The sequence below is a fragment of the Amblyomma americanum genome, chromosome 11 (genome assembly GCF_052857255.1).
Source record: "Amblyomma americanum isolate KBUSLIRL-KWMA chromosome 11, ASM5285725v1, whole genome shotgun sequence".
NCBI classification, from domain to species: domain Eukaryota; kingdom Metazoa; phylum Arthropoda; class Arachnida; order Ixodida; family Ixodidae; genus Amblyomma; species Amblyomma americanum.
The window spans coordinates 55,835,470-55,851,551 of NC_135507.1; the positions used below are offsets into that span (position 1 = coordinate 55,835,470).

The window sequence follows — 16,082 nt, forward strand, 5'->3', positions numbered from 1 at the left end:
GGCAGTTAAATACAGACGACACGGCTTCGTCAGCCTTGGACTTGTAAAGTTCACAGGATAGAATCGCAAAGCCACCTTCTTTGTCAGCAGGCAGCACGACCAGGTCCTGTTCCTTGATGAAGGACTCGACGCGCTTGAGGGGTAGCTTGGAAGATCCTGGCTTTGAGCACTGCAAAACGTCGACTCCTTCTGAAATGCAGCGGTCGTGTTCCAGTTGCGTTGCACGCTGCGATACTTGGCGTACCATCGCAAGTAGTTGAGCAGCTGACGGCTTGGGCTCCACAGCAAACTTTGGTCCTAACGATAGAACCGTTGATACGTCATCCGGCAGATCCAGGGCCTCCAGGGTGTGGACGGTGCTCCGAGCTGTTTTCGTCCTGCTCGCAAGGTCGGCCCGTAGTTGTGGCAGATGTTGAGCCCACAAGCATTCGGTAGCTTGAGCAGTGATACGCTGGTATTCCCGAAGAGTTCGCCAGGCTGCCTGACTTTCGCCAATCGAGAGAAGTTGAGCCTCGAGGCACTGCCTGTGAAGCCGGGCTTGCCTGTACCACTCGGATTTGGCAAGCTTGCATGCCCTCATGCCGTGACCAGCCGATGGGACGAATCCTCCAAACAACCGCCTCACGTCTTCAGGCAGCAACCTGTTGCGGATGCAAAACGACATTGTGCGTGCACGACATGTTGCAAGCGCTATGAGTGAAACCGTAGCACAGGGATTCTGGTGAACATTAAAAAGCGGGCCCGTTTAATGTTCACCAGAATCCCTGTGCTACGGTTTCACTCATAGCGCTTGCAACATGTCGTGCACGCACAATGTCGTTTTGCATCCGCAACAGGTTGCTGCCTGAAGACGTGAGGCGGTTGTTTGGAGGATTCGTCCCATCGGCTGGTCACGGCATGAGGGCATGCAAGCTTGCCAAATCCGAGTGGTACAGGCAAGCCCGGCTTCACAGGCAGTGCCTCGAGGCTCAACTTCTCTCGATTGGCGAAAGTCAGGCAGCCTGGCGAACTCTTCGGGAATACCAGCGTATCACTGCTCAAGCTACCGAATGCTTGTGGGCTCAACATCTGCCACAACTACGGGCCGACCTTGCGAGCAGGACGAAAACAGCTCGGAGCACCGTCCACACCCTGGAGGCCCTGGATCTGCCGGATGACGTATCAACGGTTCTATCGTTAGGACCAAAGTTTGCTGTGGAGCCCAAGCCGTCAGCTGCTCAACTACTAGCAATGGTACGCCAAGTATCGCAGCGTGCAACGCAACTGGAACACGACCGCTGCATTTCAGAAGGAGTCGACGTTTTGCAGTGCTCAAAGCCAGGATCTTCCAAGCTACCCCTCAAGCGCGTCGAGTCCTTCATCAAGGAACAGGACCTGGTCGTGCTGCCTGCTGACAAAGAAGGTGGCTTTGCGATTCTATCCTGTGAACTTTACAAGTCCAAGGCTGACGAAGCCGTGTCGTCTGTATTTAACTGCCGCAACAAAGTAATGATGTCAAAAGTAAAAGCTAAAGCGAAGAAGCTATGCAACAAGTTAAACCTTACCAAGCTGGCTAAAGAAATAGGCGATGCACGAAAAGATTTTTTAGACGTGTTTTTCAGTGCAAAAACCCATAAACCGGAAAAACCATTCAGGGTGATCATCTCTGAAACTGGCACATGGCAAAAAACGGTTTCAATGTACTTACAAAGCAAACTTAACCTTTTACCGCTTGACGACCCCTTTATGGTTAAGAAATCTGACGAAATTTTAGACTTTGTTCGGTCGCGCTCTGATAACAGCATGGTTGCATTTTCAGTGGATGTTCAGGATCTATATTACTCGCTGCCGAACGACGAGGTGCTGTGCTGTGTAGAGGAGTGCATAGATGAGTTCGGATGTGTTGCTTTCCAGAATGCGGCGGGTGTGTCGGCGAGCAGTTTTTTAGAAATTTTAGCTATTTACTTGCAGTCAACGTTCATTAACTGGGAAGGAAAACCCTACCTTCAGAAAGAAGGGATATGCATCGGGTCGTGCATAGCGCCAATTCCGAGTAATCTGTTTTTAGCAAAACTTGACAAGGCGGTTTCCAGCCACCTTGACAGCTTGGACGTAATCAAGGTCTTTAGATTTGTTGATGACTTTTTTATTCTTGTTAAGTGTGACCAAGGCTCACTTGAGTCAAAGGCTCATAGCATTTTAACTACCATGACAGAACATTTTAAACCGCTTGTTTTAACATGCGAATTGCCCATCGATAACTCCATTAGATTTTTAGATATTAACTTCACCTTTCACGCTCATCACATATGCTGGGCCTACCAGCCGCGAAGCAACAAGCCGATGCTGCCATATCACTCCGCTCATTCAAAACTGATAAAAAGAGGTATTGTCAATTTATGTTTTCGAAATGCCCTCCAGAAATCTTGTCCGCACATGATGACCGATAGTTTTCAAGAGCAGTCCAATAGGCTTACTAATGCCGGATACCCCTCCCATGTTCAAGTTTCTGTTGCGGAAAAACTTGTTAAGAGAATGAAACCAGACAATCAATGTAATCCAAACCCAGTTCCTCATGAACGAAGAAACCTTGTTGTATTACCGTATCTACACAAGATTTCCCACAATTTATAAAGAATTGGTCAACGAGCGAATGCGACCGTCGTGTTCTCGGCGCCGAAAAAAACTTGCAACGTTGTGCGAACTGGGAAAAACCAACACCAACAAAGCGCGCGGATGCGCAACTAGGCACCAGAAGCCCTACGTCACGTGCGATGAAGGTGTTATATATCAAATTCCCTTGTCATGCGGGAAACACTATATCGGCCAGACGGGGAGATGTCTGAACGAGCGCCTAATGGAACACGCTCGCAACGTCAGAAACGGGCAAGGCGGATCGCTAGTTGACCACATTCTCGCATGCAAGTCAAAATCCTGTAAGCCTTTCTTTGATAAAAGTCTTGTGATAGGAAAAAGTAGAGAAAGGTTAACGCGCGAAATCATTGAAGCCGAAAAGATAAATAGGTCAGGATGCTCGTGTGTTAGCACACCTTCCATTCTCCTCTCAGATAAAGAGCTCCTTTTTCTAAGAAATCGATACTGTTCGCACGTGTGATTACTGTTTTCTGGTGTATAAATGTGATGCTTCAGGAGAATAAAATTTGTTGGAAGTTAGCGCTCGTGGTGTTCGTCTCTCGTCTCTTGTGTCCTCGTCTTTTGCTGCGCTACAGTGTATTGGAACTATGTACCAACAAGCCCAAAAAGCCACGCTACTGAAATACTTTCAACGGACACTGAAAGGTTCAGGACTTAAAGAAGAACATCGCGACCTTTCTCCTCTGACTGGGACAAGTTTTCGTTACAGCTGTCTGTTGCGCTGTAACAGATAACATTTTCACGTGTGATTTGTCCTCGAGATCATCTAACCGAGCATTTATAGTGGATGACTCTTCGCGTACTTCCTCGATCACAGCGCTAACAAGGTCACGAGAATTTTCCTGCATGTCTAATGAGTTGACTATAGGACTCAACAGCGGATAAATGAGTGGATAAACAGCGGATAAACAATGAGCGTTACCCCAGCCAGCCGTGAAACCTTCCATTCAGGTCACGGCAGTGGTCATAGTTCCAATTTGACGAATGGACGAAAGGAGCTCGGCTGTTTGCAGCCGGGAAAGGGCTGCAGGTGAAGCGTGGGTTGCGTTTCGAGCCGGCGCTTGCGAGGGGGGAGAGAAAGGATTCCACCGGGCGTGCTTGGATGAATCATGCTGCCAGCCGCGACATGTCGGAGAGTTCGGGAATGCAGCGCGCAACGGCGGACGTACAGCACTGGCTTCCCCTGAGGCCAGCGGAATGCGTGCTCGGGCATAACAGACTCCATATTCGCGCCTCTCTCCAGGGAATCCTCTCACCCAGCGGGCCATTCGCCGCTCCCGCAGATGCTTAGTTCGCACAGATGAGGCAACAACCAGAAATTTCCAGGAAACTCGCGGGCGTTGCACCGAGTTCACTCAGCAACCAATTAGGCCACGTTTCGGGACAGCGGGGTGACCAGGGATCATCATATTGAGTAGTGGGGCAGCGTGCACGCGCACCCGCGTACACGGCGCTCGTTTTTCCCGAGCTTGGGGTGGCTCAACAAAACTCTCCATGTTAACCCAGCGTACGGCGATCAAGAGAGACAGAATGGAAGATTCTATCCTGCGGATGACGCTGCTGCCGCCGCCGAAGACGATGACTCAAAGCTGGGGGAGTGAGGTACGAAGTAGAGCGCAAGCTTTAAAAAGTTCCTAATAAAAGACCCGAATACGTATACGCATAACGCGACCGGCTCCCACACGCCTGCACAAACCCTCAGCCGCGCTCACCGCTGTTTACTTTGAGATCTCGCACTGCGCACGGCTGTCATTGCTACATAGACAAAACTCAAAGGTGCATTCTTAGCTGCTCTTTTTAGCGATACCTACTTTACGGCACCTCTTTGACAATTCAGTGTGGTACCACTTGTGCTCCATGGCGGCGTCGTTGGCCACGTGGTTGTTGAGGTCACGTGGGTTGATCACGTGGTGCGGTCGTTGGTCTCGTGGTTGGTCACGTGGTGCGGAGCAGCTGCTGCTACCGGCGCGCAAAAGCTGCAACAAACAGCTGTGCCCATGCGCCGTGTCAAGTAAGATGAAGATGAAGAAGGAACGTCCAAGAAGGAACTGGAGCGGCTAGAGACTGACTTTGCAATTAAACTGAGCTGGTTCCACTCGGCCAGATGTAGGTATCACGTCACTACAGATTTAAGCAGAGCTAAACCACAGAATTTTTTTCTCTCTTTCGGGGCACTGAGGCCTAAGCAAAATCTAGTTTTCACGGTTTATGAAGTCGAATATATCAATACGAGGCTGGCGCGACATGACGCGTAGAGGCCAACTAGTGCCATGATCAATGTCGGTGAGCCAGAAAAATTGGTTGTACAGTATTGACCAACGTATACGGGGATGTATGCAATTTTGGCGGCTCATCGCAACAGGCAGGAAAACGTTCAACATATGCCAGGATATACACATTTTTTTATAATTGATCTTTACTTGTGAGAAAATATTGACAAACCTACTCAACTCAACCGGTGGGAAAATATTGGGCAGCCATGCCCAATTTTTATACATTGTTCGAAAGCCATCCCAACTTCCGGGACAATATTGACGAACTTATACCAAGATATATCTGATGCTCACTGGCCATAAAGATTGGCATGACAACATCGACCACCGTATGCCATGATGTATGCCACTGTGGCTAGCCATCGCAACTGTCCGGACAATATTCGCCGCCGAAAGCCAGGTTGTACACGGTGTTCAACGCGGTGTTCAAGAGTTATACACCGGTGAATGCCAATTCTGAGGAATAAAGGCATAGCCGGGACATTAATGAACGTGTTCTCGAATCGCATCGCCTTATTGGGGACGCATTGGCAAGAATGCGCCACCGTTGGACACGGATCACCAACGCGTTTACAATATCCGGCCGATGACATGTGCTGTCTGGCAAGGTGGCTCGTTCGCATGACATAAATAAAAAAACCGCATGCACCGCTATAAAGGTTGGCAGAATGCAGGAAAGTTACAAGACTAAAGGGCAGACATTCTCTACTGGATGCTCTTGGGGACCAAAACGCTCAGAAAACAGGCAGCGCGCACGAGGACCGAGCAGGCCGACGTTACAGCTTTTCTTTACACAGCACATGGCAAATGCATCGATGGTTCTCCTACAAACTCACACAAGTGTTGTCAAAAATAAGAATGCCGGAGGTATTCACAAAGAATTCTCCGAAAAAGGTTCTCTCCTTGGGCCGCTTGCTGAGGTGGGGGTCTGGGATTAACACGTACCCACTTGTATATATATACACATCAAATTTAACAAGTTGCTCGGACGCTTTGAAAAATAATTTTTCGCAGTACTTTACTTCTGCCCCCTTGTCCCACTTTCTGCAAACGGAGGCAAAAGCGACAATCAGCAGAACAATCGCAAGTTACCTGCGTGTTTATGAAAATAATTTCGGAGTTTTTTCTTTATACACAAAAGTGCATAATTCGTAAAAATTAGCATCGTTAACATTCAGCATCGAGTAGAACTATTTGGTGCATTCACATTGTGTCATCATTATCATGAGCCTAACTGCGCCTGCAGGACCGGCTTTTCCCAAGTCCCTCGAATTAATCTACTCTTGTGCACACTGCGGCCACCTTTCCGTGCAAATTTTCTGATCTCATGCGCCTCCCCGATTTTCCGCCAACCCGGGCTATGCTTGCCGTTTTCGTTCGCTTCCACATTTCTACCGAACATGTGAGTACGCAATTCAGAAGGTGCTTTATTCACAAGGTTTCTAAATGATTCAATTCTGGTTTTGCGTCAATGAAAATGGCAGGTGCGGTACTCCTAAAACATGAGAACCCAGAACATATTTAGAATATACCTCAGTAACGTAAGGTGGCGGGCCCTTACGGGTCCGAAATGGGCAATGACGGCTGGTGGCTGCCGGCAATAAACCTGCATGGGTCCCTCGTGGGCGCAGAGCTGGCAAAACAAGTTTTGGCTGCCCATTTTATGCCTAAGCGGGCAGCCCACCTGAATCCCACCACAGATACATGCGGGCAAACGTGCGGGCTCCGTCATGGTGAAATGTGGACAGCGCCTCCTGGGGCTGCGCGTACAGCACCTTGAGGAAGCCACGGTGGAATTGTGTGGGCAAATCGATAGTATTCCCGCCTTCTGCCTACATGGGTCCTGTGTATAAAATACAGGGGCTAAATCATAGGCTTCACAGTGGCGAAACGTTGTACTCATGCAGTGTGGGCTGCGTGAGCAACACCTACGTTGGTCACGCATGGGTCAGGCGGGGGTGCATTTGTCATTCGCACGCACCTTCCCCGCCTATATCCTAAACAAGGTATCAAAAAATGCTAAGCATGGGCTGCATGCAGTTCGTGTGCATAAAAGGTGGGGTTACATGTTTGTGAAGTGCGGACAACCCCAATAAGGGCTGCACCCTGCAGCACCCTAAACTATCCAAGGAGGGTAGCTACGTGTGGACAAACATCCACTATTTCCGCCTACAGCCTACAAAGGACTGCGTAGAAAATACGTGGGCTGTGCATGGGCACATATCTGCCATTCCCAAATCTTCCCCGTCTACATATCTGGTAGAAAAGGGCTAACTGTGGACCATGCAGAGGGAAAATGTGTGTTCTAGAACCTGGGTTATACGATGGTGAATTGCGGGCAACCCCGACGGGGGCTTCCCGTGCATCACTCTGTCGACACTGTGCGTAGAACCAGGTAGTATATTTCAGCCTGCAGCCTTCAAAGTCCAGCGCCGATTATTATGCAGTTTGCAGTGCAGAAACATCAAGCGTAATTTTAGCGATCGTTGCCCGGCGACAACTATGGACATTTAGTACCGCTTACACTAGCGTGGCTGCATATCCTACATCACATGTGAAATGGCTGCATGGGTGCCACAGCGATGGAGCATGGGCGCATGGGGGAAGTGCGGGCATATATATGCTCAGTATACGGACTGCTCGTTCAGCACGTTGATGAAGCCAGACGAATGTGGGCAAATAGCTTGCGTTCCCGCGTTAAATCTAAATGGATTCTGCATAGAATATGCAATTAAGCAAGTAATTTAAGTTATATTCGCTTCAAAATGACAATGCATACAGGTAGGCGAATTCCAGCGGCCAGCAGTAACTAAGAGGGTCCCCTCTTCTGACCTATACTCCGATACAAGTGGTTCTTGTCAGTTTTTTTGGGTAATTTGATAATTCGAAATTTTTTACTTTCCCTTGGTGTCCGACTTAATGAGCTTTTGCAGTAATAAACGTTTTTTAAACACAATAGAAGCTTTGAGTCTAACTTTTTTTTGCAGTTGAGTAAAGCAAATATGTTCTGCAGATCATATCTCTTTAGCATAAGCCAAAATGCGGTTTAAGAGAAACTTGGTGCTGTGCTAAAACTATGCAGTGAACGTTCGTTAATCCTGTCTGCAAAAGACCAGAAAGAAAAGAGAAAAACCTAAGAAAACAAGTTGTAAGGTAGTTCTGGAAGGAGCTGAAACATCCTCGCCTGTTTTGACATGAAAACGGCGCGGCAATAATACACGGAGGCGCGACGCGCCTTAGTCTAGCTGCAATTTGGTAACAGTTCGAAGTAATTATTTGCCATGACACGAGCAACGCTAACAGCCATGCGCCAGCGCTTATCGTGCTTCCCAAGGCCATTCCAATCCAGCGCGCTGGCTGCCAGGTCACGTAGCAGGAAACAGCAAACCCTCCCCCCTCCTCTCCCTCTCTGCATTTTGGTGTGAAATCCGGCTAGGCCTTACGCCGCGCCGTGCCATGGTCCATGCTGCGGTTGTCCATGTGCTGTTTGTCTGATTTCAAAATTCTTGCTGCAAACTCGCGTCTGGGTCTCCTGCTTATCGTAGCTTGCACCGCCTGTCACCAATTCAGCCGTTCGCCTACTCTGTAAAAAAGTGACCACGCCGAGAACCATGTAGCCGTTTCATCTTGACAACACGTTCGACTTTAACCGTAGCAGCCGCGGAGCAAGAGAAGAAAGCGGTTACTGGAATGCGTCGAGTCTTCGTTTCCACAACACGTTCGACTTCAACCATAGCAGCCACGAAGCAAGAGAAGAAAGCGGTTACTGGAATGTGTAGAGTCTTCGTTTCCAGGTGAGACCCATAGTGTAGCGCAAGAGTGCGTGCAAAATGCGACCGCGAAAATAAACGAGCGAGCACAAAGGCGAGAAGAAACGGAAGGGACGAGGCTCTGTCAGCTCTCCCCTGTTCAATTTCCTTCGGCATTGCGCGTGAGTCACTGGTTGTTTCCGCGGCAGCAAAGTGCATTCCACATTGAATCATGAACATGCTGGTCTGTCAGTGTTCACAGTTTATGAAGAAATACGCTTGCTATATGGCAGGCACGCGTAGGAGTCCTAAATGTAAATGCGGTAATTGTATACTGCCCAGCAAAACGCGTGACTATTTTTTGGGCTTTCGTGAAGGTGCGTGCCCGACTTCCTGTTCATTATTCGACGTCGAACTTGATCGTGCACTGGTTGCACGCGTGTTTTTGACGCCACTATCGGCCCGTTGCGGACTGCCGATAGCGTGCGACGTTCCGTCTGGTAAGCGTAGTGTTATTCGCTACGCGTATGATCGTCTTTATACTGATTTGACGTGGCGTCTTAAGGCTAGAACACACCTCTACGAGCCGATTACACCACATGTCAAGCTTAGAGTGGGAAGCGTGTGACGCGTCAAGGCATGCAAGCGGCCGAGTGAATAAAAATCATTGCTAATTGTTGACGAATAAGTACCACTAGAAAAGTAGCCCTTTGTAGCCCTTTTCGAATTAAGTGGTTTTGAACAACCAAAGTAGTGCCGAGCTTACCACAAAAACTAGTGTCAGCAAGTGGCGTTATGTATTTGAAGTTTGGCTCTTTAAACATTTTCTTGTGGTTGTGTGAAATGCCAGCAATACAAATAATTATCCGGAAGTGCCAGGCATTGTGGGTGAAAAACTACACAGCTCGAAATTATGATGTTATGCAGCTGAAGTGCCTGTTCTTCAGTAGTGAAGAGGTCTGAAAAGAGCTTCATCGGAGAGGAAGTCTCCACTGTCCAGATTTGGAGCTGTTCTTGTCTGTGCCAGTTCAGCGTACATTGTAGAGTACAAGTATGTATCGAGTTTTCTAAGATCTGTTTTTTTACCTCTGTGTTGACATCAGTGTGTTGCAGTGTCTGCTTTGGACCAAAACATTGATGGCTTGTATTGGCATTCCCCTAATCAAAATAACGTGTGTGTCTCTTCTCAACAGGCCACCATCAGATAGTGCCACTTTCATGCTCAGAAAGAAGCATTGCTTAAATTCAGGGGGGTCTCGGCTCGTCGCAAAACCCCTACCAAGACTAACGAGGAATCTGAGACTCGTCGTACTAGAATGTAGGGAGTGTATGTATCCGAAGCAAGCAACCTTTTTCTTTTTCTTATTAGTGATGGTTGGAACATTTCTCCTGTCTTTTCAAAAATTTCGTGGTGATTTTTATCAAGAATCATTATCACGTTTTCTTAAAGCCGAGACGGAAAAAATGCTATGTACAGCACAACACACAGAGTGGAATAAAAAGGGAAACCCGAACCTTCATAACACGAGTTAGTCCAGAGCTGGCCACTCAGCTCCAAGGCTGCACAGCAACAACGAGCACACTGGCATATCCTCATATCAGCCACTTTCTCTCTCTCCCTCTCTAGTTCCCTCCCCGCCTGTTCTTGAGTCACACGACACCCCCTTCAATGCAGCCAGGCTTTAAAAACACCAATACGAAGTAATGGGCTTAAGGGCAGCACTTTAGGGTGATATTACAGCATGAGAACAATGCTTTTATGCTTTTTTATTTAGTACCCATCTCACATGGCAGCCCTCGTAGACAAATATAGCAGAAGGATAACCATGTCATCCTTCTGCAGTAATGCTGGTGTCACATGGCACTCCTCAGAGACTGCTCCAGCAAAGGCGTCTTATTTCACTTGGTGAAAAGATTATGAATGGTGTTATATAGTGCAGCTATGAATGCGCCTCAAAGATGAAACATTAATTAGACTTGACAGCTTCTCTTCTGCGGCCTCTCACTGTATAACAAACGTAAAAACAGCGCTAATTTTTACACAAACCACACAGAAAAAACAGACAGGACAGCGGCCTTCCTGTCTGTTCTTTCTGTGTGGTTTGTGGAAAAATTAGCGCTGTTTTTACTTTTGATACGCAATGTTACACCAACTAGCCCAGCAAGAAGTACCATTAAACGAACCTCTCACTGTAGTTGCAATGTTCTTACTGCCTCTAGATCTGCGTGGAAAGTAGGCACTGTCTACTGCAAACTACTTCAGGGTCTGTTCAAATATAGCTTGTGCACAAAAAGCTAAAAGTGCTAAATGAAAAAGGGTGAATGTTCACTATAAATTGTTACGTCGGTTATTATCTTGGTGAGTTTTGATATTTTTTTGCCTTTTCACTTGCTTGGTGATGACACTCTGCATGTTCAGTTAATATACTTGATCTAATACACTTGCAGAAAATTAGGAGCTTGTAGTGACCTGTTTGACTGAGCCTTTCGGCATGCTACTTGATATCATATTTAAACAAAGCTTGAAAGAAATAGCATATACTATGTTTGCTTGCGTCTAATTTCAAATGATGCCTTATACACTAATATACAATGACCACGCCTTTATATTTGCTCTATAACTGGTAAAAAAATTTATAATTCTATTTGTCCTTGTTTCATTATTATCAACCGAACGATGGCTGCGACGTTTAATTGGTTATCAGGTCGTCAGGAGCAAGGCTTAAATAAAACAGCATGTCAACATTTATATTGTAGCCTTTTCCATGGCTCGGCAGACTAAATGCCAGCTAGGCATAATAGCCATAATTCGGTTGATCAAGCCTAAACAACATGAGGGAAGGAAATGGAACTATAAATTATTTTTTAGTATGCAAACACCACATAGGGATTCATGTATTCTAATATCTAATGCAGCATTTAAAGAAATATGTCACTAAAATTACGTGCTTATAGTTCATGAAACTAATTTTTTAGGTGTCACACATTTCACTGTTCTGAATTTGCAGAGGCAGCAGTGTTTAGTATTGCTTGCCTTCTTTTTTGTTTGTGCCTCACTTCTCTTCAGTGTTTTTTTGTGGCAGGCCTCATGACAGTTGGCAGTTTTCCTTTCATTTTTGTCTTCTCCTCAGAAGGTGCTCATGGTACTAGACAAAATATAGCTTACTGAAAGGCTGAATTCTAAATTGTGCAGCATCATTTAGGTGGCCTCTGCCTTTCTAGGATATGCCAATAATGGTGATACCTACTGTTGCCAAGAATCCTACATTGACACAAATTTGTTTCACTAGTGCAGGACATGTTTTGCTCTCATGAAGAGTTTGTGCATTTAGAGTGTATAAGTTTGTACATGGTCTCTTAGTTGGTGACCGACACAGTGGCCTCGTTGGCTGACTCGTATTATTATGAGTGGTTAGAATTTGTTTTTCTCACTTTACGGGAGCTTATTATGCCTTCTTCAACAGTCATGTCTTTTTTGTTGCTTTCGTTGGGATACTGAGGTTCAAATCAGCGAGCATCTGGGACCAAAATACCAGTAAAACGTTGTGCCGTTTGCCAGCTTTCTTTATGATATGCATAACTGCACAAGCAAAGCTTTTCAGCCTTTATGCCAGATGTCAGATTTTGGAGGGTAGTTTGTCACAGACTTCATCATTGAAATAGGTAGCACAATGTAGCAGCCGTGACAATTGGTCATTATAACTATTCACCCCACCCTCACTTTATGGGCACACCTAAGCTGAGATCTGAAGGCAACTATGATGAGTGTTGACACCTGAAGTTGTCTTTTTACAAGCATAATGTTACGAACCACTTGAAAGTTTCCTTAAGCTACTGGGTTCAAATTATTTTTTTGCTTGCGGTCAAACTCGCTCAACGGTACTTTCATTGTGAAAATGAGTATAACACTTGGAAAAGGCAGCCAGGTCCTTCATGGAATGTGAATGGTGCACACCGGAATTCTGCTCCTGCAGCAAATCATGTGGGTCATATAGGAGGTTGTGTTAAGAAGTAATGAAGCATTGAAATGAAAATAATGATGCATGCATATTACCATTTTGTGGTACTTGACCAATTTCTGTCTTTTGAAGGCACTGTACTAAAAAGAAACTTTAGTGCAATGGGGCCGCAGGAAACCTTTTGTGTGAAGAAAAGGCATACTGACTATGCTCATGAAAAATTGATCATTTTGCAAAATTTCAAAATGACCATTTTACTAATTGTTTATGAACAAGCACTCTCTAGTTTCACATAAGGTGTAATGACGGCAATTTTCTAATTTTTCTATGGTCGTCAGTTTTGTTTCTCTTTATATTTTGTATTTTTTAGCATGAACACCACAGGCCATGCACACCTGTATTACTTTATATAAGGAAACAGTGGAAAGTCCAGCGCATCTGCGTGTGGGCTCCTCGTTGGACACTATTCTAAGGCACTAAGTTGTTTGCCTTCGGCTATATCAGTAGCTCATTCGCTTCTAGCTCAAAAGATTTGAAGTAATGTTTCGTTCAATTTTGACTACAAGAAGTTTGCTAACTAGGAAGGATCTTGAGGACTCATTAGCTTTACTGCTGGTCAACCGGCATTAGTGCCTTGATTGACAAGGGTATGGGCAAGAACTGTAATTAGAAAATTGCTCTTAGCAGTCACTGCATGTTGATTTAAACACTGGCAGTAATCATACTGTTTTTGTTTTCAATATTCGGTGCCACTCATACTAATCTGCGATTTTCAAAGATGAAATCAATTTTTTTTCTATAATTGTGCAGTTAAAGTTGCAAATTGTAAAAGGCAGAGCAAGCAGTTGCCTTTTGTACTTCAGCACTCACCACTATTGCATGGCACGATCAGCGTCAAGGTGTAAGCCTTGTGTTGGTAATAACCGAAACGATTACTTACACCTGGGTTACACGTGCGCATCGAATGGCTTCCATCCGAATGTCGTTCGGCTCGACTGCCGAACTTGAGCTGCTACACGAAATTTTTCGACAGCATTCGGTTCAGATGCCATTCGAGTCGACGGAGCTCCGCGGAGACATTCCAGATTTTGGAATGCCTTCGAAACGCGGACACAGCCCGAACAGACCAATAGGCGTTGCCGCCGCCATTGCTTCGTCCCGCCCACAGCCGAGCGACTGCTTTCGGCTCTGTGGCTGCTCATATTGTTTTTTTTTTGGTTTTACAGGGGTTTAACGTCCCAAAGCAACTCAGGCTATGAGAGACGCCGTAGTGAAGGGCTCCGGAGATTTCGACCACCTGGGGTTCTTTAACGTGCACTGACATCGCACAGCACACGGGCCTCTAGAATTTCGCCTCCATCGAAATTCGACCGCCGCGGCCGGGGTCGAACCCGCGTCTTTCGGGCCGGCAGCCGAGCGCCATAACCACTCAGCCACCGCGGCGGCCTATGGCTGCTCATATTGATACCCGCTGCTCGATTTTTCTGTATTTGCTTAGCAAATAGCTCATTTTCTGTCTACTTAAGTGCTTGAAGGTAATAGTAAGCCAATGAACATTTACCGCATGATCATGAAATTTCTCAAGCAGCGCGCCGATGTAGACGGCTGCACTCATACTGTTGTTTGAAGCGCTGCGTACGAACAGCTAGGGCTCGATTTCATGACAAAACGCATTCTGCGCTTTAGTTCTATTAAATAAGCTTCTCTTTTTTGTACCGGTCTTACCTATGCTTGTTAATGCTGTCCGGCAATCTGTCGTAGGAAGCACCGATACGATCGCTCGCTTCAGAAACACTTGACAGTCGGGCTGCTGACATCGCGTACGACCGGCGCTTGTCGCTAGTTGTCCCGACATCCTCCGACGCGATCAGTAGTTTATCTTAAACTGCTTTATTAAGAAGTATGATTGGTGATCATTTGCGGTAATTGGAACGGCATAACTTCTTATCCACAAAATAGCAACGGCAACGACTGCTGCTGGCCGTAAAGCAGTGCTGGGCGGGCTAGGTGACCGCGGCGCTTCCCGTACATCGTATGCGCGCCCTGTGATGCGACCAATAGTTGATTTCTGCTCACTGTTGTCAAAACTGCACTCGTTGATCATTTGCTAAAACTTGTGAATTCGCTCTTCACAGACGTAACCCTACGGACTCACTACGCCTAGTCGTCGCGAAAGGGAAGGCAGTCGCCATCGATTAAAATTAAGTTGGCAAGTGCTTATGGCTGGTGAGTGTTCGAGTGTGCACATGTGAAATATACCCGTTAGTTTCGAATATTAACAATGTGGATAAGGTAGAACGGCGAATATATTCACACCGTCGCCTCATCAGCGTGTTTTCGCTAAGCCGCCGGCCTGCCGAGGACATGAAGTCAGACCGTTCGTCGTTCGGCATCGTCGGTGCCGAAGGCCTCAAAAACTTGTCCCACTAAAATCATATATGCTGCTGTTGGCCGTGACAGTGTCGTTGTCACACTAGTGTGACCACCGCCGCCGTCGTCATCGTACACTGAAAACGAGCTGAGGAAATTTCAAATGTGTTCGGAAAGTGTCGTGTAGCGCCCCGGAAGTCCGTCGAGTCAGAATGCAATTCTACTCAGATGTCATGCGAACGTGCCCGTGTAGCCCAGGTATCACTTCCTTGCTTCAACAGGCGTTAAAGCATACTGCTTCTGGGAAGTGTACCAATAAAATAATATAATATACCTTGTTGTGAATATATCTAAGAATTTTTGTACGCATGTTCTTTTTCCTGTAGGTGTATCTGAATTCAAGGTAGAGAAGGAAATGAATGACGCCATGAAGGGAGTCCCCAAAGATGCAGTATTTCGCAAGAGGACTGCCGCTACCATCTGGTCAACAGAAGCCGTTGTTCAATGCATTTCCCGTGAGAAGTGCTCAGGAGGTGACAGCGGAAGGCAAGGAAAATGTTCTCTAGAAGACTAAGCATGGAGGGCTGGTATAGTTGGTTCTTGACAGAATTATGAGGCATCATTCCAGCGCACAAAAAATATGTCCGGTGTCCGTGGTTTCTATTCTCTTCGTTCGTGTGTTTTGTGCGCTGGAGTGACGTTCCATAATTCACTGAAGTGGAAAATGGATGCACTAAGAGGTAATTGCTGGCTTTAGCTGGATTTATCTCAGAGATATATATTCACTCCATAAGTTTATGTGAGAATTACGACTCAGGTTTGTTAGTGGTTTGTAATATAAAACCGTCAAACAAAGGATAATGACAAACATACAAGACGTGACCAAATAATTGTAGATGTCTTCATGTGAAAGTTTATTTACAGGAGGTTAATTGATGGGTGCTGTTAGCTCGTGCGAGGATAAAAACAGCTTAAAGGCCTTGGCTCTATGTGCAGCGCGGCAGTACATGATCAGTGAAGTTACCCATAATAAACAACTTTTAGTGAATACTTCTCATTCCAGGGAAACATAAGACTGACAGTACTTAGCAGTCGTT

The 16,082-nt window shown here is 46.3% G+C and overlaps 1 long non-coding RNA gene across 1 annotated transcript in view; it reads right to left on the reverse strand.

Annotated features, from left to right (window-relative positions):
* Positions 1-5,749: 5,749 nt before the first annotated feature.
* LOC144111508 (uncharacterized) overlaps positions 5,750-16,082 on the reverse strand; it is a 653,424-nt gene continuing 643,091 nt past the window's right edge. Inside the window, exon 5 of the long non-coding RNA XR_013310070.1 lies at positions 5,750-5,951. This is a non-coding gene — a long non-coding RNA (uncharacterized LOC144111508). The remainder of the gene's footprint in view (positions 5,952-16,082) is intronic.